The 21044-nt window shown below is 34.9% G+C and overlaps 1 non-coding gene across 1 annotated transcript; it reads right to left on the bottom strand.

Annotated features, from left to right (window-relative positions):
- Positions 1-8352: 8352 nt before the first annotated feature.
- LOC121230020 (small nucleolar RNA R71) lies at positions 8353-8459 on the bottom strand. The gene has a single exon (XR_005927972.1). It is a non-coding gene; the product is annotated as a small nucleolar RNA R71 (small nucleolar RNA).
- Between the last annotated feature and the right edge of the window lie 12585 nt (positions 8460-21044).

Raw genomic sequence — 21044 nt, 5'->3', positions numbered from 1 at the left:
GAGTTCTCTTGCTTCATGTTCGGTTTGGATGAGGATTAGGAAGAGGTAAGTATCTTGAAATTCTTGGAAAATTATGTATAAAGAAGGTGGTTAGTTCAAGTTCTAGTCATTCCATGGATTAAATTTTGATTGATTGGAGGTTTGATATTCGGCCAAGTAGTTTGAAGCTCTTAGTACATATATTTTTTCTTCCTTCTTGAAGGTTGAAATTGGGTTGTTCCTAAGGGGTGCCGAATGTGGTCATTGAAGGGCCTTGAGGAACAATATGTGTGGCTTGGGTTATAACATTCGGCCATGGTAGTAAATAGAAGAGATAAATGGTAGTTAGGTGAAGTAGAGTCTAGCAAATGAGCACATATGTGCATTAGTTACTAAATGGAGAAAAATCGGCTAACAAGTGTGTACTAAGGCCGAATATGATTTTGGATATTATTGGGCAATGTATGTGTTTTAAACTAATGGAATGGAGAGGATGCTTTAATTTTGTTATGAACAATTATATGTTAAATTAAGGTCTGCTAAGCTAGCTATTAAGTTGAAGTGCAAATGTTAGTATTTGATTGCTAGTGTATATATGTGTACTAGCCGAGTTTTGAATTTGAATAATGGTTTGAGCACCATGTGTTGTATTGAGATTGTTTGAGTGAATTCATAGATATTTATATGATGAATTCGGTTGTAGATATACATGCTTAAATAAGATGCACACATGAATGAATAGATAGATTGGTGTTGCATGTATTCGGTTATAGGCAAGCATAATGATGATTCAATCTTGACTTAGATAATTGGCTCAAGGAGAATATTAGCCCATATGTTGAATTTGGTTCATGATTTCATAAATATGACTCTAATGTCTAATATATAAATATATGGACTAAGTACCTTGAATTTCTCTTGATGTTCAAGATGATTAAATCAATTTATTTGTTAAATTAAGCTCAAGAGCAAAGGGGAACTAAATCCGATAAAGGGAAGGAAAAAGTAATTGAATAGCCGTTGAAGACGTTCGACAACATCCGAGGTAAGTTTTCGAGTAGTGGAACTTAAATTATGATTCGATTAGATCATGTTATAAGCAAATCAAAATCATGCTCTTTGTATGTAGCTATTGAGCCGAAAATGATAATGCTTGATAAGTGACTTGTGTTTGAATTCTAGTTATGAAAATGAAATATAGATGTGTCATGATTTATTGATATGTGCATGAATATTCGGACGATAACTGGGCTAAGTCCCGAAGGCATTTGTGCGAGTTATTATATCTGGGCTAAGTCCCGAAGGCATTTGTGCAAGTTACTATATCCGGGCTAAGTCCCGAAGGCATTTGTGCGAGTTACTATGTCCGGGCTAAGTCCCGAAGGCATTTGTGCGAGTTACTATAACCGAGCTAAGTCCCTAAGGCATTTGAGCGAGTAGCTATATCCGGCTAAATCCCGAAGGTACTTGGTTTGGGAATGAGCAACCTTGCTGTAATAATTTCAATTAATACGCTCGTAAAACCCCAACGATGAGGTATGTTTTGTATATGCATTGGAATAATTGATTCCTTTTAAATAGTATTCGCTCAATCGATTAACAAGCTTCCAGCCTTTAGTCAAGTTGATTCCTTATGTATGAATATAAGGGTTGGAAATGTGAAGTAGGTATGATTGTGAGAATATGTGTATATGAAATTATTCGTTTAGTCATATGAATGCTATACTTCAGTTGTGCATGATTTCATTACTCAAAACTTACTAAGCATTAAATGCTTATTTCGTTTCTTTGATTCTTTGTTTTATAGATTTTGGTTCGTCAGCTATCGGACTCGGGAGTGTCAAAGTCGAAGTCATCCACACTATCAAAGCCCTTTTGGTACTCTTTTAGTTGAACTCTGAAAATGGCATGTATAGGACTACCCTTTTGTTGTTGGTCATGTACCTTTCGGTAATGTATATATTTGGTTAGCCATGCGAAAATGGCTTATATATATTTTGAGCATAGCATTATAATCATTTTGTATGTTGTTCATGGAGTGTTATGGAAATGTTGGTAACGATTAGCCATTGGAATGGTTAATCACGATCATTTTGGTGCTATGTATGACAAAATTTTAGTTGATCCATGGAAAACCATGAAATAGGTAAAGTTTACCTTAAAAATAGATGCTGACAGCAGCAGTGATGTGGATTTGAAAAATCACTAAAAATAGTAGGAATGGAATTAAATAGTGAATAAATTATGTAATCTAACCTTGATGAATCTATTTTCATATGAAAGTAACAAAACAATCATATGAGCCGTATTTTATGAGATGTTTAAGTTTTTGTGAAACAGGGCCAGAGCAATTTCTGGATCCCCTGTTCCGACTTTGGAAATTCACTATAAATTAAGCAGAGATAATTAGAAGTCATTCTCTATATGTACAGATTCCTTTTCAAGTCTAGTTTCTTTAGAAATAAACGGCATAAGTATTGAAGCCCTGTACAAGGAGATATCTAAGTCGTAATGCATGAAGGTCAGAGTAGTCGAACCCTGAAACAGGGGAGAATTTAACTAATAAAATGTACTAATTGGCTCAACCAAAAATTCTAAAAAAAAAATTTTAGATGGAAATATGAGTCTAGTTTCAGAAAAAATTTACAGAACTAGTTTTCGAGTTTTGTAACTTGAGATATGATTTTTAAGGTGACAGTGACTCAGTTAGCCAGCTTGTCTGGAAATTTTTAAAATGGACTGTGCAAATAAATGAATTAAGTCTGTTAGCACCTCGTGTTCGACTCCGGCAACGGTCTCGGGTATGGGGTGTTACAGGGAGTTTCACTATCTAATGTTCAATTGGAAATCATTATATTGGTAAGGCGTTATGTGATTTAAGAGTGAGTATAAATCTAATGCCTATGTCTATTTTCAAAAAGTTGGGAATTTGGAAAGTAATACCTACTACGATGTCTTTGCAATTAGCTGATGGATCCTATGCCCATGTGGAAGGTAAAATTGAGGATGTGCTGGTAAGAGTAGATAATTTTTTTTTCTTGTGGATTGCCTTATTTTAGAATTTGAAGCTGACCAAAATGTGCTAATTATTCTTGAAAGACCTTTTCTTTCCATAGGTAGATCTTTAATCGATGTATAGAAAGTTAAACTGACCATGAGGATGAATGATCAGCAGGTCACGTTCAATGTATTTAATGGACTAAAATGTGCTGATAAGAATGAAGAATGCTGAGCCATTGACTTGATAGAAATAACAGTGGAGGAAGAATTCACAAGATTTTGCCACAACAATTTTGATAGTAATGATGATTCATTTGAGCGGAAACCCTTGTGCGCTTTGCTGGAGCAAAATAGACCTTTCAATTTTGATGAACAATGCTTGGTAGCTCATGTATATTCGCTTGGAGTTGTTGGTGTCAAGGAAATGAAAACAGGGGACACATTTAAAGTTAATGGACAATGCATGAAGCACTATTGGGGTGCTTATGTAGAGCGAGACAAAGAAATCATTAATCTTCGATATGTTTAACTTCAACATCTTGAAAATTCATTTTATTTTTATTTCATTTTTTTATTTAAATTTATTTTTAGTTATTTCATTTCCTTTGTTTAATAAATTGCATTCGGGGATGGGGTTGGTGACGTAAAGCCTGTTGAGACGAATCTTCCAAATAAAGAGAATGCACCTAAAGCACCAGAGGAAGAACCAGAGAAAATAGAGTCTGTCAACATTGAATCTGGCTGTGAGGATGAAGTGGAAGCAAATCCCTCAGTTGCACCACCAATGGACAGTACTGCAGCTATTCCACCTCATTCTACTGAACTGATGACTGAATAGGGTCATAAGATCGATCACATTATCAATGAACTCACTAGATTGGATAATGAAGAGGAGGATGTACCACTCAATTTGCTTAAGAGGTTGATGCGTTATAAGATGAGTGCATGAAGGACCATTTGCCCCAAGTAAAGAACCTACATTCTAGTCCAAGCTAGGGAAGCTTTCTTTCCCTATCTCATGCATTTTATTTCTTTTGCAATGACATTTTCTGTGCATATCTATCTTTTTGTTTCCTATTACATATATGTACATTCAATGAGGATAATGTATCCCTTAGCTTTGGGGGTGTATTGTGCGTCTAGACTGCATCAGATATTTAGTTGAGCATGTTGTTTTAATATTTTTTCCATTTGTCATTCATTTTTGCGTGACATGCATGACTGCCAGGTATTGTTTAGACTGTGATGAGTGTATTTTTGTCTGTGATGTTCAATGAGGAGCTTAATTTTTCTATAAACTTAGAAATTTGTGACAGTGGATTAGGTGATTTTAGCTTAGGAAAGTTTTCTTGTAAATTGATCCATAAAATTAGGATGCCCTAATTCTGATTACAATTGATCTATAGTAAGATTCTTTGAATAAAATTAGAAATTCTTGAAGCTAAATTCAGTACAAAGGCAATACTCAATAATGAATAAAGTGGCAATGTCTAATTAATTTTTTTTTTAAAATAAAAAATGCCATCAAATACTCCAATGCTTAGAATTACCAAGTAAGTCAGCACCACTTTGTTTGGTCCATCATGTTGTTGACTAGAAAGGTGAGTTTGAGTAAGAGTGTGTAATAAAGAAAATTAGGGGCACTCCACTGTAGTAATGGGCTAAGTAGCTAATGAGGTAGTTGTTCGCTCCATCCATCTTTTTAGTTAGAAGCCTTAGCTTCATGAGTGAGTATTCAAACCGTGACATGATTGAGTATTCGACAATTTAGTGTATGCTCCATTGTAATTGTCAAGTTAAATAATCATGTGACGAGTTGGATTCCCTAATAAAAAAATAGGCATAATAAATGGATATGTATGTAATTGAGTATGTATAAGGCCAGAAAAAAGAAGGACAGAGGGAAAAATGAGTTAGTTAAAAGATGAACTAAGTAAATTAAGAGGTACTTGCTATAGTGAAAATTGCATGAATACTTGGGATTTTTCTTTCTTTTAGGGTAATATTTTCTGCACTACCTTTTCTAAATAAGCTTATGAATCTTGATCAAATTTTTAGACATATAAGATTGCTAAGAACTAAAGTAAAAAATGCTCTCTTAAGGGTCTCACAATGCAAAGGTGATTGTGTTGCTATGGAAATTCTTACGTTCATGCATTCATGCATATCTTGCTTGAGGACAAGCAATAGCTCAGGTTTGAGGGTGTGATAACTCTTGAAAAGAGTTATAATTCATGCCTTTAGACCTAGTTAATTGCTTGTACTTAAGTGCATTTTGTTGCATTTAGGACATTTTAGTTAGCATTTTTAATATTGCGTTGGGACTTGGACTGTGTTGGAATTAGGTGCTTTTAATCGATTGCGGTGGAGTTTTGTGTGTGTTGGTTTGGCAGGTGTAAGTTAAGGAACGAGAAATAAAGGAGTGAAGGTTTTCCAGGGCAAAAGGTTGGACAATTTGGCAGCACGAATGTCGTCGCAATTCTAGGAAGATCGAATCAACACTCAATGCATACTAGTTTCAGCCCAACTATACTTGTAGCAAAAAAACTGCCTAAAAAAGAGGAGAAGATAATCTTGGGTTGCTGGTTTTTATCCTAGAAAAAATAGAATTTTTAAAAAGGAGAAGATAATCTTAGGTTCTTGAAAAAAGAATTTAAAAAGAGGAGAAGATAAATTTGGGCTGTTGGATTTACCCTAGGGAAAAACATATAAAAAGTCAAAGGAGGAAATCCAAAAAGAGGCGAACAAGAGAGAGAGATCGTTAGGCAAGAATAAAGGGTAGTGGCTGAGCAGTGATGGGAAGAGGAAGAAAAAAGCAGTTCCTCTCAGCCATCGCAAGACACTGTGTTACTGGAGTGTGAACTGGACACATGAAAGATATCTTCCCGAAGTCTTCTGTATTTCTTACTTTGTTCTCCCATGAATTGAATGATGAAAATGGTGTTGGATGTTATTTTGGTTTTGAACTTTATGTGCCAACCCATGTAACACCCCTAACCCGTATCCGTCGCCGAACTAGGGTTATGAGGCATTACCGGACATATCAGAACATTTTCTAATCAATTCACAAATATCATCCACACATCATAGCAACATAGTCAAACATCATTTCAAAGTCCCTTTCTTAGGCCATCAAACCTTAAACATGCTTTAGGAAGGGGACGGGATTAAACCAAGCACATACAAAATTTCTCAGAAACTTAACAAATTTTCAAACTTATAGAGGTCACACGCCTGTGTGATCATGCTGTGTACCTCACACGGCATTAGACACGCCCATATGTCTATGCCATGGCTAAACAGGGCATACATACTGACTTGTACCACACGGCCAGTGATAAACCATAATTTATACATATTTTTACCCCATGTTTAAACACATTTTATGGATGATTTCCCATTAGAATTGGTGAATTCAATGCTCCTAATGCTTTAATTTCATGTTTTATACTTAGGAGAGCATAGAAGAGCGAAAGGAATGAGAAACGGGCCAAAAACAGAGAAAATGAGCCAAAGTACGAAATCAACACGGCCTGGACCTCCTCACATGGGCAGACCACGTGACCGTGTCAATTTGGCAGGCTCGAGCATGGCCTGAAGTAATTGCACACGGGCGTGTCCCTGCCGAGCCCAAGTTGAGTCCAATTCGAAAAAGGCTAATTTTGAGGGATCTTAGGCATTCTAAAGCCTATAAATACACCTTAGAGGAGGAAGAAAAGAGACACATAGAATAGGGAGTAAGGAATTACTCCAAGGAAGCCGATTGATTCATCTCAGAAGCCAGATTCACCATCAAGACTGAAGATCTCTCCTCAATTCCCCTTCAGGAGTTTTGGGTTTTCTTTATGTTTTGTATTCTTTATTATTATGAGATATTTTCTTATTTAGTTATGAACTAAAACCCTTAAATACCTAAGGGGAATGAAACCTAAGACGAATCTTGTTATTATTTTTTGAATTGTATGATAAATATTTAACTTGTTCTTAATTATGTGTTCTTAATTCTTGTTTTGATATCCCGGGATACTGATTCAACATAAGCTCTTATTTAGAGGAGAAATAGACCCTGTCTAATAGTACATTTGTCATAATTAAGTGGAGTTGTTTGCGCGCCTAGACATAGGGTGACAAGATTTTACCGGATTAGGGTGAAACCTAATAAGGGGATCCATAGATCGAGTTAATGCAACCCTAAGTGTTAATTAGAGAAAGGTCTCAATTATTCAATCTAGGGATTAGATGTTATTAGTCTTGAATAGGGATAATAACATAACTTAGGGATCTCTACGGAACAAGTTAGATGAATAAATCATCCGATTCAGAGCCAGAATAACAAGTGCAGTCTAGGTGGATTTTTCCTTAGGTATTGTCTTAATTCAATCGATTTTCCCAAAGCAATTCCCTAATTCTATTCTCTGTGAGTTCTTAGTTTAAATAATTAGTTAGTTAAAACAAAACCTCTTTATTCCTAGGCTAGATAATAAAAAGACAGTCATTACTAGTACTTTTAGTTCCTTTGGGTTCGACAATCTGGTCTTGCTAAAACTTTACCACTGTTCGATAGATACACTTGCCTACATCGCGATAATAGTTAGTTCAAGAATGATTAAGTATAAATATTTAAAACCTATCACGAAATCACGCGATCAAGTTTTTGGCGTCGTTACCGGGGAACTAAAATACTAGGAACACTCAATTTTTATTACTTTAGCCATTTATTTTTCTTACAATCTAATTTTATTTTTAATTTTATTCTAATTTACTAATTTTCTTTTTCTTTTTTCTGACAGGTTTTTATAGTTTATGATTAGAAGAAACCCATCAGGACCACTACTTTTTGACGAAGAAATCGATAGCATAGTTCACAAAAACCAAAGAGAAATAAGGTGAAGCTTAAGATACACAGAGAACGAGCAAGAAAATGATACTTAACCCCCAACCGAAGAGATGGCCGAAAACCAAGACAATCAGCTACCTCCTGCGATTGCGGTTAATCAAAATCCTCTCCATGCACTATGTATGATTATGCTAAACCTTCTTTAACAGGAACTGAGTCGAGCATAGTTAGACCTGCTGTAGCTGCAAATACTTTTGAACTGAAACCTAACACTATTCAAATGATACAGAAATTTTTTCAGTTTGACGGTTTGCAGGATGAGGATCCCAACGCTCACTTAGCAAACTCCTAGAATTCTGTGATACATTTAAAATCAATGCGTTTCTGATGATGCCATACTTCTTCGGTTGTTTCCCTTTTCATTGAGGAACAAAGCTAAACTGTGGTTGAACTTATTACCACGAGGGTCAATTACTACTTGGGAACAAATTACCGAAAAAATTTTACTAAAATATTTTCCCCCGGCTAAAACGGCTAAATTACGTGACAATATCTCTTCTTTTGTGCAGATGGATTTAGAAACACTCTACGATGCATGGGAGAGATACAAGGACCTTTTGAGAAGGTGCCCTCACCATGGGTTACCGCTTTGGCTTCAGGTTCAAACATTCCATAATGGCCTAAATCCTTCGACTCAGCAAATGGTTGACACTGCTACTAGCGGAACCATCAATAATAAAACACCTGGATATGCTTATGAGGTCATAGAGGAGATGTCACTGAATAACTATCAATGGCAAGTCATGAGGACAAAGCCAACTAAAACAGCCGGTGTTTATAATGTCAATTCGGTCACCATGCTCTCTAATTAGGTAGAACTCTTGAATAAGAAAATTGATGGTTTTCTTAGTTCTTCACAGGTTCACCCAGTGATGTAGTGCGAAGCAAATGGAGGTGGAACAAGCCATTCAGAATACCAACCTTATGGCCACAATATGGATAACGAGTAATTAAATTACATGGGTAATAATCCTCGACCTCAAAACAATCCATATAGTAACACTTATAATGAAGGTTGGAGGAACCAACCAAATTTCTCATGGGGAGGCCAAGGAAATCAGCGACCACCTCTGGGCTACCAACAACCACCCTATCAACAAGAAAAGAAGCCAAACCTTGAAGAGATGCTCACAAAGTTTATCTCGGTGTCAGAAACTCGTTTTCAGAACATCGAAATAGCACTTAAAAATCAACAAGCGTCAATCCAAGGGCTCGAAACTCAGATAGGCCAGCTTTCTAAACTAATCTCTGAATGACCACAAGGTAGCTTGCCAAGTAATACTAAACCCAACCCAAGGGAACAGCTTAACGTAATTAATATTCAAGATGACGAAGGAGTCATTGAGCCTGAACCAGAACCGAGGCAAGAAACTATGGTAAGCAAAGGTAAAGGGGAGGTAGATTATAATAAAAACAAATCAGTGACTGTCGAATATAAACCTCGTGTGCCATACCCCAACGCGACAAGGAAAGACCGCTCAGATGAACAATTTGGTAAATTCCTTAAACTCTTAAAAAAATTACATATAAACTTACCGTTTATTGAAGCTCTATCGCAGATGCCAAACACAATGAAATTTTTAAAGGAGCTTTTAGGAAAATAGCCGAAGTTGGACAAGGCGTCGCATATGGAGCTGAACGTAGTTTGCTCTGCTATTCTTCAAAATAAACTACCCAACAAACTAAAAGATCCAGGGAGTTTTACAATTCCTTGCTTAATTGGTAGTTTAGATGTTAATATTGTGTTAGCTAATTGGTAGTTTAGATCTTTACCATATCGTTCTTAGTTATTTACTTGCTCATTTACATGATATTCCCGTATTAATTCTCATAATTGTCAATACATTTCTACTCTCGTTTTGCCATATCATTTCCAAGTATGTATTAATTTCACATATTACATTTCTACTTGAATTCCATCCGCAGAAATCATGTTTCCCAAAAATTCAACCTTTTGGAGCTAGAACTCAGATTTACTGAACTTCGTGTATAACTGTTTTTCTCGCAATGTTTGTAAAACTGTTCGTAGATGTTGAGCATGTTCTAGCTCATTCTTGGAGTACATTAGAATGTTATCAATGAATAAAACAATAAATCTATCTAGATATGACTGAAATATTCGATTCATTGATCCATAAACACAGCAGAGGCGCTGTTCAAACCAAACAACATCATAAGAAACTCATAGTGCCTGTAACGAGTCTTTAAAACCATTTTAAGTACATTAAGTTCTTTGACTTGTAGCTGATAGTAACCCAATCAGAGATCAATCTTTGAAAACACAGTGACTCCTTTCAACAAATCAAATAGATCATCAATAGGAGGTAACGGGTACTTATTCTTTACAATTACCTTATTCAATTGTCTATAATCAATTGATAGCCTCAGGGTCTGGTCTTTCTTTTTCACGAATAGAACTAGCGCACCTCATGGAGACACGCTCGGTCAAATGAAACCTCTATCAATTAACTCTCATAATTGCCCTTTTAGCTCAATCGAAGCCATTCTGTATGGAGCAATTAAGATCGAAGCAGTTTCCAGTATTAATTCAATAACAAACTCAACTTTTCGTCTTAGTGATAACTCAGGTAACTCTTCTAAAAATACTTGGTAAACTTATAAACAGTCGATACCTAATGAATCTTTGACTCTGACACTCAAGTATTAAAAAATATAAGCTAAAAACACTTCACAACCCTTTTTGACCAATTTCTGAGCAGAGATCGTTGATATAACATTGGTAGCACGATTGATTTTGTCAAATTAAATAGTAATTAACTCACCATTTTAATATTTCAAAATAATTCATTTTTGTCTACAATTGACCACCATGTCTTGCACAATTAGCCAATCCATACCCAATATTACATCAAAATCATCAAAAGGTAACAACATAAAATCGGCCGAAAATTCTTAGCCCCATATTCTTAATGGACACTTTTTACAAATCATATTAACTATGACACTCTGACCCAAAGGATTAGTTACCCGAACATCAAATTCAGTTAGTTTTGCTGATATGTTATTTTCATTTACTAAAGTAGTGCAAATGTAAGAATAGGTTGACTCAAGGTCAATCAATGCATAGATAGTAGCATCAAAGAGAGAAAAAGTAGCAGCAATGACATCAGGAGCAAAAGCTTCCTCTTGGGCTTTGATAGCATAGGCTTTGGTAGGTACTCTAGCTTCAGATTTTACTGTTGAATCTTTGATCTCACTACAATTTTCTCTAGTATTACTTTTCTGTCTTGGCTACCTTTCTGTAGAGCAGACATCAGTCTAACAGACGAATAATCCACAACACCCAACTTCCTTCGGTAGTTTCTCAAGAAGTTTTCAATGGAAATATATCGGAAACAAGCTCCACTTTTAACTCGACACTCGCCACCATGAGTTTTTCCATAATGTTCACAAACTGGTCTATCAATATTGTGAGCACTACCAATACTATTCACTAACGTGGTCTGAAATTTTGAGTTACTTGAGCTCGGTTTACTTTTTTCCTAAAAACCCTGATGAAGTAGTTAAATGGCTAAAAACTTCCCTTGACTTCTTTGATGGAGAAACTAAAATGGTCTAAACATGCTGCATTTATCAGAGTCCCAAAATTTCATTTTAGCCTATTTCTTTTTGTTACAAATATCTTCTATCTTCTGAGCTCTTTCGGATAATACCACAAATTCTTTCAATTCTAAAGCTCTAACTAGCATTCAAATCTCATCATTCAATCTACATTCAAAGCGACTACATATCTTGATTTCAGTCGGTATTACCTCTTAGGTATATTTGCTAAGCTGAACAAACTTCCTTTCATACTCAACCACCGATCGCTCCCCTTGTTTCAGCTCTAGAAATTCCCTCATTTTCTTTTCTAAATATAATTTGCTGATGTATTTCTTCCAAAATTTAGATTGAAAGAAGTCCCGGTTCACTCTATCTTTCGGTACAATCACTATTAATGTGGACCACCACTCATGAGCCTTGTTTTTTAACAAGTACACATCTCAAATAGCCGTCAGGTGTACATGTCATTTCATCAAAGACTCTTGGTGTATTTTCCAATCAGTACTCAGCCATAGTCGAGTCATCTTCTATCTTGCCTTGGAACTCTTTAACTCTACATTTTTTAATTGTATCTATCGGTTGCCTGTGAACTCTTTATGGATTTAAACTTTGATGTCTAAGGGGTGCCATAGAAGGAACAATAGAGGCGAAGGTTGCGAAGCCACAAGGTTGGCTCGCATAAACTTAGAGAACCACTGATTCATCATACCGAATAAGGCATTTTTTTTCCTCATTCACAGATATTAGTGAAATTTGTATACTATGACTCGTTCCCTCATCGAAAACCAAAACATTACTATCTAATTCATTAGTGATGATATGGTTTGATTCGATTGACATTTTTATATCTATAAGAAAACAGAGTTAGGTCAGATCAGAAAACATCACACTATTAAAGGTAATCATGGAATGTATTTTCTAGACTCGATAAATGCTAGGTTCAGTCTTAGAATCGACTAAATCGTAGCTCTAATACTTTAATACCCCTTAGCCCGTCAGGAAAACATGGCCTGTTACATTCGGCCAGGCAGTCCGCCAAACGGACTGGGGCTTTACCGGTAGACTTAAACCTTTTGACTTAACTTAAATTTTGGAAAGACAGTTTTACAGATGTCTGTTTTTGTTAAAAACAACTATTTTTTTTTTCATTTTGTAACACATTTTTAAAGAAAGCTTTTTTAGGTATTATAAAAGAAAAATCTATTATCCATCCATTGCCCATCTATGGGGTATCATAAATAAATGATAAAGTTCATAATAACAAATAAAGGAAGTTATGTGTACACTTTCAGGGAAAAGGGACAATTCTCTTTTAAACCAGAAATAGTGCAAATGATGAAGATAGTTACATAAGTTGAATATAAAACAAATCTATACACCACCTGCCAAAATAATCATGCATGATACAAATAAACAAGTGGCTCACTTGCAACCACAGCTATGGCGTAGTCCCCTTCAACTGATTCTTCTTTTACTATCCAAAATTCCTGAGAAGGAAAAGTAACGAAGTAAGTTTAATTGAACTTAGTGAATTCCAAAAATAGACACAAATAATTTTCAAGAATATTGATAATCAACAAGCATCAATACCCGTATGAAAAGAAAAATAGAGTTTTTCGTGAGACTCTGTCACACAGACACAATATGCTAATTTTTCATCCATAGTTCTCTAACGGTAACACTTCGCCAACTTAAACATAACCCATATAGTACATTGGTGGTCATTATCTGCCAACTTAAACATACCTCTAATAATTATGCATGATTACAAATAACCCATCCTTGTGCCAGTATCGGACCCATATTTCAGAAATCAAAATCACATATCAGTCATATTCATATTCCATCCATAACTCCTCACATCACCATTGTTAAGTTAAACACGGGTTCTTGTGATACGCCGGTTTGATTTGCAATATAATTACCTTACCAAAGGCATAAAAAACATATCTCATTTCCACATGTTCACATATCATAGATTATCTGGTACTGGGCTTGTGCAACAAGGAGGGTGTTTTTACATTGTCAATGGCCATAATCACTTAGAAAACATTGGTTTATTACACACACGTCCAGACACAACACATCGACCCATTTATAGTAGAGAAAATTTATCGTATACAGCCTATGTATCACGGAAATTTCATAACTCAAAGGAAGTAAAAAGGAACTCACCAGCAAAATCCAAAATAAAATCTACTCTACTAGTCCTTTGCCTCGATTGTTCAAACCTTCACTAGCTTCTTAAGTAGTAAGCTAGTATTTAACAATGGAATCTTGACTAGCTATTAGAAACCTTTCTAGTCTTCTCTGATGAAGAGCAGAGAACTTAAGAGCTTGATCACAAATGTGCTAGCAAGGAGTGAAAGAAAAACTAATTTCCTCCCATAACCAAAGCAGTACATGACTTTTATAGATAATCATTTCTACCAACCACAACTACTACCACTAATCAACTTAGTAAGTTGTGAAACATTTCTTGTACACTAAAAGAAGCCAACTAAACAAGTCATTCAGCTACCTAAGCACATCAAACTATCATATATAATACTCAAGTTCAATTCTAAATAGGTCTCAACTAAACTCTGAAATACTCACCGAGCCATTGGTTTCATGCTAAAACACAAAAAACAAGTCTATCAATCCGCAAACTAACAAGTTCACCCAAAGTATTTGGGGTTGGTAGATTGTCTCACAAAAGAGTCCATCGAACCCTAAAGTCCACCAAATGGAAAATTCCAGTGAGGTGCTCCTCATTTGGGCATACTGTCAAATCCATGCAATACGTCACCCAAACAAATCATCAGTCTATCTTTTTTTCTACCCTTGGCTTAATCAACTATACGTCAAATAGTATATCGATACAGTCTACACCGGGCAGGCTGTTACAAATCTCCCCCACTTAGAAAAATTCATCCTCGAAATTCTTAACTATAAATAGCTGATGATATTAATCTTTCATCAAACTATGTCTCTCCTAGGTGGCTTCCTCTATATTATGGTTCTTCCAGAATACTTTTACCAGTGGAATTCTTTTATTTCTCAATTCTTTCACTTCTCTTGCTAGAATACGAACAAGCTCTTTTTCATAAGATAAGTTGGGATCCACCTCCAGTGTTTCTACTTGCACCACATGGTTTGGATTCGATTGATATCTCTTTAGCATGGATACATGAAACATGTTCTGAATCTTTGTCAGTTCCAGAGGTAGTGCCAATCTAAACCCCACTGGACCAACTTGCTCTAGAAATTCGTACAGTCATATGAAACGCATGCTCAACTTCTCTTTTAGTCCAAGCCTTATAACCTTTTTGTAAGGAGAAACTTTCAAAAATACCTGTCTCTTACTTCAAACAAAATATCCTTCTTTTTTTAATCAACGTAAACCTTCTGCCAGTCTTATGCAGCCTTAAAATGGGTTTGAATGATTAAAACTTTCTCTTCTATTTCCCATACTAAGTCAATACCAATTATCTTTATCTCGCTGAGTTCTAAGAAACAAGTGGGTGATTTGCACCTTCTTGCATATAGTGATTTGAAAGGCGACATTCCCAAGCTGGCATGATGATTGTTATTGTACGAAAACTCTACCAAAAGAAGGTATTTTTCTCAAATCAATCTAAAATCTATTACACAACTTCTGAGCAAGTCTTTAAAAACTTGAATTACTCTTTTTGATTACCCATTTGTCTGAGGATGGAAAGTAGTATTTAACTATAACTTGGTTCCTAAGGATTTTTGCAGCTGTTTCTGAAACCTCGACGTGAATCTTGGATCTCGATCTGACACTATGGATGTTGGTATGCTGTGGAGGCGTACAATTTCAGATATGAGAGTTCCGCCAATCTTTTCAATGAATAGTTTGTACGTACTGGCAAGAAATAGGTGACTTAGTAAGTTGATCTACAATCCCTCAGACTACGTTCTTTTTAGTATGACTCAAAGGAAGACCTAAAACGAAATCCATGATGATTTTGTCTCACTTCCACTCAGGGATTTCTAAAGGATATTGCTTTCCTGAGGGGACTTGATGTTCTGCTTTTACTTGTTAGACAACACAAGACATATTGTTTAATCATGATATATCTTAATGCTTCTTGGATGAAGCAAGAAGGGTCCTTGGTAAGCCTCCTTTGACAATTCTTGCCTCAAACTGTTTCTTGCTGGCACATACATTCTTACCATAAATTGAAGTTCACTTTCTTTTCCAAAAATGAAGTCCGTTGCTTCATTAGATGCCATCCGCCTCTTATACTCATCACACTTTGTATCCTGTAGTTGTTCTTCTAGAATCTGAGAAAAAATATGTCGAATAGTCAATTCTGCAAGAAGCAATCCATCATCTTTCAGGAAAACATTCGCTCAAAGAGATACAAAAGCAACCAAAGTTTTCCTACTCAAAGCATCTACCACTATGTTAGCCTTTCCAGGATGGTACTATATTGCTAGGTCGTAGTCTTTTAATAGCTCCATCCAACATCGTTGAGATAGATTTAAATCCTTTAGTATCATTAGGTACTTTAGGCTACTATGGTCCGAAAGCACGCAACATTCTCCTTATAGAGATAATGTCTCCAGATTTTTAGTGCTAGCACCATAGTTGCTCGTTCTAAGTCATGTGTTGGATAGTTATTCTAATACGGCTTGAGCTGGCAAGATGCATATGCCACAACCTTTCCTTTTTGCTTGAGTGTACATCCTATCATATTTTGGGATTCATTAGTAAACATAGTGTACTCCACACGAGACTCTAATTGAGCTAAAATTGAGGCATCGGTTAGAAATACTTTTAGCTCGCATAAAAACACAACTTGCATATTCAATTAATCACATATACCAAATAAGACCTAAATATGTTCACCAAAGTATTCAAACATAACAATGCCAATCTTGTTAAACAAATGCTTCTTTCACTACTTGAGGCATTTCCAACAAAAACATATATGTATATGACATACAGCCATTCAAAGTCCAAGCCATATTCATGATCCAGAATATCGTAATTTAACACTCATAACATCATGTTTTCATACCAAACCATACTTACAAATACCATTTAGATGCCATTCAAGACATTGCTTTAAGCTACCACCCAACCATTACATATTGAACAATTACACCATTCTCATAGCATTAACTCAACCATTCCACATTCAAAATGTGGCCATCATAAACAATTATATACATAACATGTAAACATCCAAAATCAAGTATCACATAGGCTCAATGTAACACCCCTTACCCGTATTCAATGACGGGACAGGGTTCGAGGCGTTACCAGACTTAAAAGTACCCTATTTCATAAAACCTATCCATAAAATTTCATTTAAATTAAAAACATTCAATCACATGCATAATGTCCCTTACACGAGCTACCGAGGCTCTAAACATGCATTAAAGTCAGTTTGGGACTAAACCGAGAACTTTGGAAATTTTTGGGAAAACTTAGAAAAATTTTCATGAAATAGGGTCACACGTCCGTGTGGACACAAGGACATGCCCGTGTCCTCAGGCCGTGTAACTCTTTTTTTATGGCGTCAGCAAAACAAATTGAAACACACGGCCATGCCACACGCCCGTGTGCTAGACCATGTCCTCCACACGGCTGAGACACATGGTCGTGTCTCTGCCCGTGTGGCTAGCACTTGGGCTATTTTTAAGCCCCTTTTTTGCCTTAATCTGTCACAAACTTAACCACTTTAAAGACACATATCATAGCATCATGTTAATGATTTAGCATGCCTCACTAAGGCACGTTTTTAGCAACCAACCATAACATATTTCCCAATAATTAAGCTCTACTTATTCAACAAACATCCATGTTCAATCATTATCAACTTAATGCCAATTTATGTGCTTATTCCATAGCCATGACCACCCCGAATGGTCCTAAGGCATTCTCATGCACATATGTTATACTATTCATTCATAGTAAACAATTATAATCACATCGTAAGGCATTAACAAATAGTAAGGATAATTAAGCTTATAAGCCAAAACATTATAAGCCACATCCCATGGCTATATACAATGAATCAACATAAGCCAATACATTTGGCTAATCATAACAACATCTATCATAAAAACTAAGTCCCTATACGTGTCACTTACTTGAAGGTGTTTAATACATATATGTCAATACTCCAGAGGTGATGGCTTGATAGTGTGATGCTGCCTCTGACGATTTCCAACCCCGAGCTAACCTGACAACACTAAAGAAATGAAAAGGAGGGAGTAAGCTTTACGCTTAGTAATTCCATATGAAAATAATAAGCAATTTGCCAACATGCTTCTCAAGGTAATACAAGCATAGTTACACTTTTACTTATATTCAGGTCATGTTATTTTCTTGAGTTATAGTTACTAAATGATTTATAATTGAAGCTAAGGAAATCCAAATTAAGATCCGTTAATTTTCCATAAAACTAGATTCACATATATTCTTACCATAAAATTTTTATAATTTTTAGTCTAGCCAATAAGTACAGTTTATTCTTTAAAGCCTCCCCTGTTTAGTTGTTTGACAGCTTCGACCTTTCTTCACTAAAATTTATTTATCTCTTAGTACGGGATTCAGATAATGTTCTTGTCTATTTTTATTGAAAATAGACTCATTAAGGGCTTAGTCATATGAATTCTAACCCATAATTATTTTTATGTACAATTTCTAGTGATTTTCCCAAGTCAGAACTAGGGATTCTGAACTCATTCTGACTCTGTCTCACAAAAATTCAAATATCTCATAATATGAAATTCTTTTGCTTAAACGCTTCCTTTATATGAAACTAGACTTAATAATATTTAATTTAATATTTAATTCAATCTCTAAATCAATTTCCATCATTTTTGGTGGATTTTCAAAGTCGGATGACTGCTGCTATCCAAAACTATTTTAGTGCAATATAATGAACACTATCATAAGATCATTTTCAACTAACCATGAACTCACCATTTCATGGATTCCATACTCGATTATACAATTGAGCTTAATATAAACGTCGTTAATTCTCATAGCATATTTAATCATACAAGTTAGTCACATGACAATACATGATAATAATGGTCTTAGATGATCTCATCATTACAAGCATTCCAATTCCATTTCTCATATTAATCCCATTGAATTCCTTGGATTCTCGATTGGTATTCCTTAGTACACTTATAGTGTACTAACTTATTTATCGTCAATTCATATTAGTGACCTTTTCAATGATCGCACTCCCGCGAACCTCAATCCTTATAGCAGGATTACCAGTCCAGGTTAAATCCCCCGTAGTATAAATTCATAGAACAATGTCGGGATTATCAGTCCAAGCTAAATCCCTTGTAACAATAATTACTCTAATGAGCTCAGATTTGTATTACCAGTTCAGGCTAAATTCAGATCCTAATTCAGATTACCCGTCTAGGTTAAATCCATTTAAACCCATATTCTTCAGGAAGCTAGATCACATAAGGAACACCCGTCCGAGGTAGATCCTTTTTACCGTCAATTTCTTTTTAAGAAAATCCATCGAACATCCTTTTCATTCAACCGAGACTTTTAGTCCTCTTTTCATCATTTCATTCATATAACATGAATTATTATACCATGAATATCAAAATTTAATAACATCAAAAAGCATACATTTTAAGTAATAAGAGTACACATTCGAGTTACACAAACTTAATTGCGAATCCTTGTCGGGTACAACTGTGTAGCAATTCATACAACTCATGTAATAGTAATTTAACATTACAATTCAAGTATAACATTGCATTATTATTATCACACGAACTTACCTCGAATGCAATTACGGCCAACTATTCCAATTTAGTCCATAATCTCGAACTTTCCCAATTTCAGCCCGAACCTCGGTTTTCTTGATCTAACATTTCAAATATAGCTCATTTGTTATTCACATTTGTAACAACCCGTTTTTAGGGTTAATCAGAACAGTGGTTTCGGGGCCACTAAATTCGATGATGAGGTTTGTAAATATTATATTTAATATTTATGAGTTAATTGTGAGTTTAAAAAAGGTTTTTGATATTGTGATTTTTATTTTATAAGCGATTTATTAAGCTCAAGTGGTATGACCCTAAGGTCAAGTTGGTTTAGAAAATGAGGTATCGAGACCTCATTTCTATAAACCGAGTCATAAATATTTTTATAAATATTTACGGAGTGGCAATAAGATGATATTAAAATTTCGTTGAAAATTTTTATTGTTTTGATAGTTAATTAAGCAAAAAGGACTAAATCGCGCAAAGCGTAAAAGTTGTGTTCTATAAGTTAAAGATATTAAATAGCTATGGAATTAAATAGTGGGAGTCCTTAAGTGGTAATTATTCCATAATTGTTGGTAGTGGAATTCCATGGCTTGGTATAATGGAAATTATTAATGTATATTAAGGTTAAATATGGTATTTGGTAATTATAATAAAATAAAATAAAACAAAATCCAAATTACATGCTATCATCTTCATCAATAGCCGAATGTGAGAAAGAAAATAATGTTCTGAAAGCTTTGAAGGTTCGGCCATGGTTGTTCATGCATGTAAGTCCATGTCGTCTCGGTTTTTAATAATTTTTACGTTTTTGAGATCGTTGCTTCGTAATCTAGCTGGCCCGTACCTCTAATTTTAAAATTGTTAAAGTATTTGGATGATGCCATTATTGAATGTTTGAGTATCTTGTTGTTCGATGATGAGTAATAAATCTTTGATGTTTGATTTTCATGTTTGATTAAGTGATTTTTGATAAAAATGTGTATTAAGGACTAAATTTAGAAATTTGTAAATTGAGGGGTCAAAACATGAAATAAATAAAAGAAATGGGTTGCTAGAGACCTAAGGTAAATTTGGCCTAACATGGGTTTGATGAAATTTTGAGTAATTTGTGTTATTTTGAAATAGGGATTAAATTGTAAAAATGTGAAATGTTAGGGGATAAAATGCAAAATGCCCAAATTATGTATCTTTAGATAAAATTTAATGAAATGTTGAATAAGTGAGTTAATTTTGATATTAATTAGATTGGCAAAAGTAGAATTCGGATTTGGATCGGGGGGAAAATCAAAATGGTCGATTAGTCGTCTCGTTCCGATTATCGTCTTCCGAGGTAAGTCCTTAAGTAATTATATTTGATTTGCTGCGCGCTTAAGATTATATAATATGATAAGTAATTATTTGACGTTTACAAGTTCGAATTGCAATAAGTATATTGAATTTCGGCTATAAAGTTGAATATGAAATGGATGATTTATGTATATAATGTGGCCGAATGACTATTAAGTGATGATGTGAAAGTGTGTAATATGTGTATACAATTTTATTGTACTTGTTTGTATAAAGTCGAATGTGAATTGAATGGTATATATGTGGTGACTGAATAGCTATTATGAAACAAAGTCAAAGAATGGGATATTTGTATAATAAATGAATTGTGACTATTGTTCCTACTTGATCGAGGTTGTGTGTGAAATAATTTGTGAATATGGCATATAGTTGAATGGTTATTAAAAGTGAAACTAGGATAATGAAAAGATTATGTGTTCCTTGTATATGATTATTGAACCGAAAGTTAAAAGGTAGGTGTACATTTTGTGCTTATATTCGAATG

This window comes from Gossypium hirsutum, chromosome A05 (assembly GCF_007990345.1).
Source record: "Gossypium hirsutum isolate 1008001.06 chromosome A05, Gossypium_hirsutum_v2.1, whole genome shotgun sequence".
Taxonomy (NCBI): Eukaryota; Viridiplantae; Streptophyta; class Magnoliopsida; order Malvales; family Malvaceae; genus Gossypium; species Gossypium hirsutum.
The sequence above is the reverse complement of the archived record's forward strand: the minus strand, read 5'-3'. Positions and strand labels throughout refer to the sequence as shown.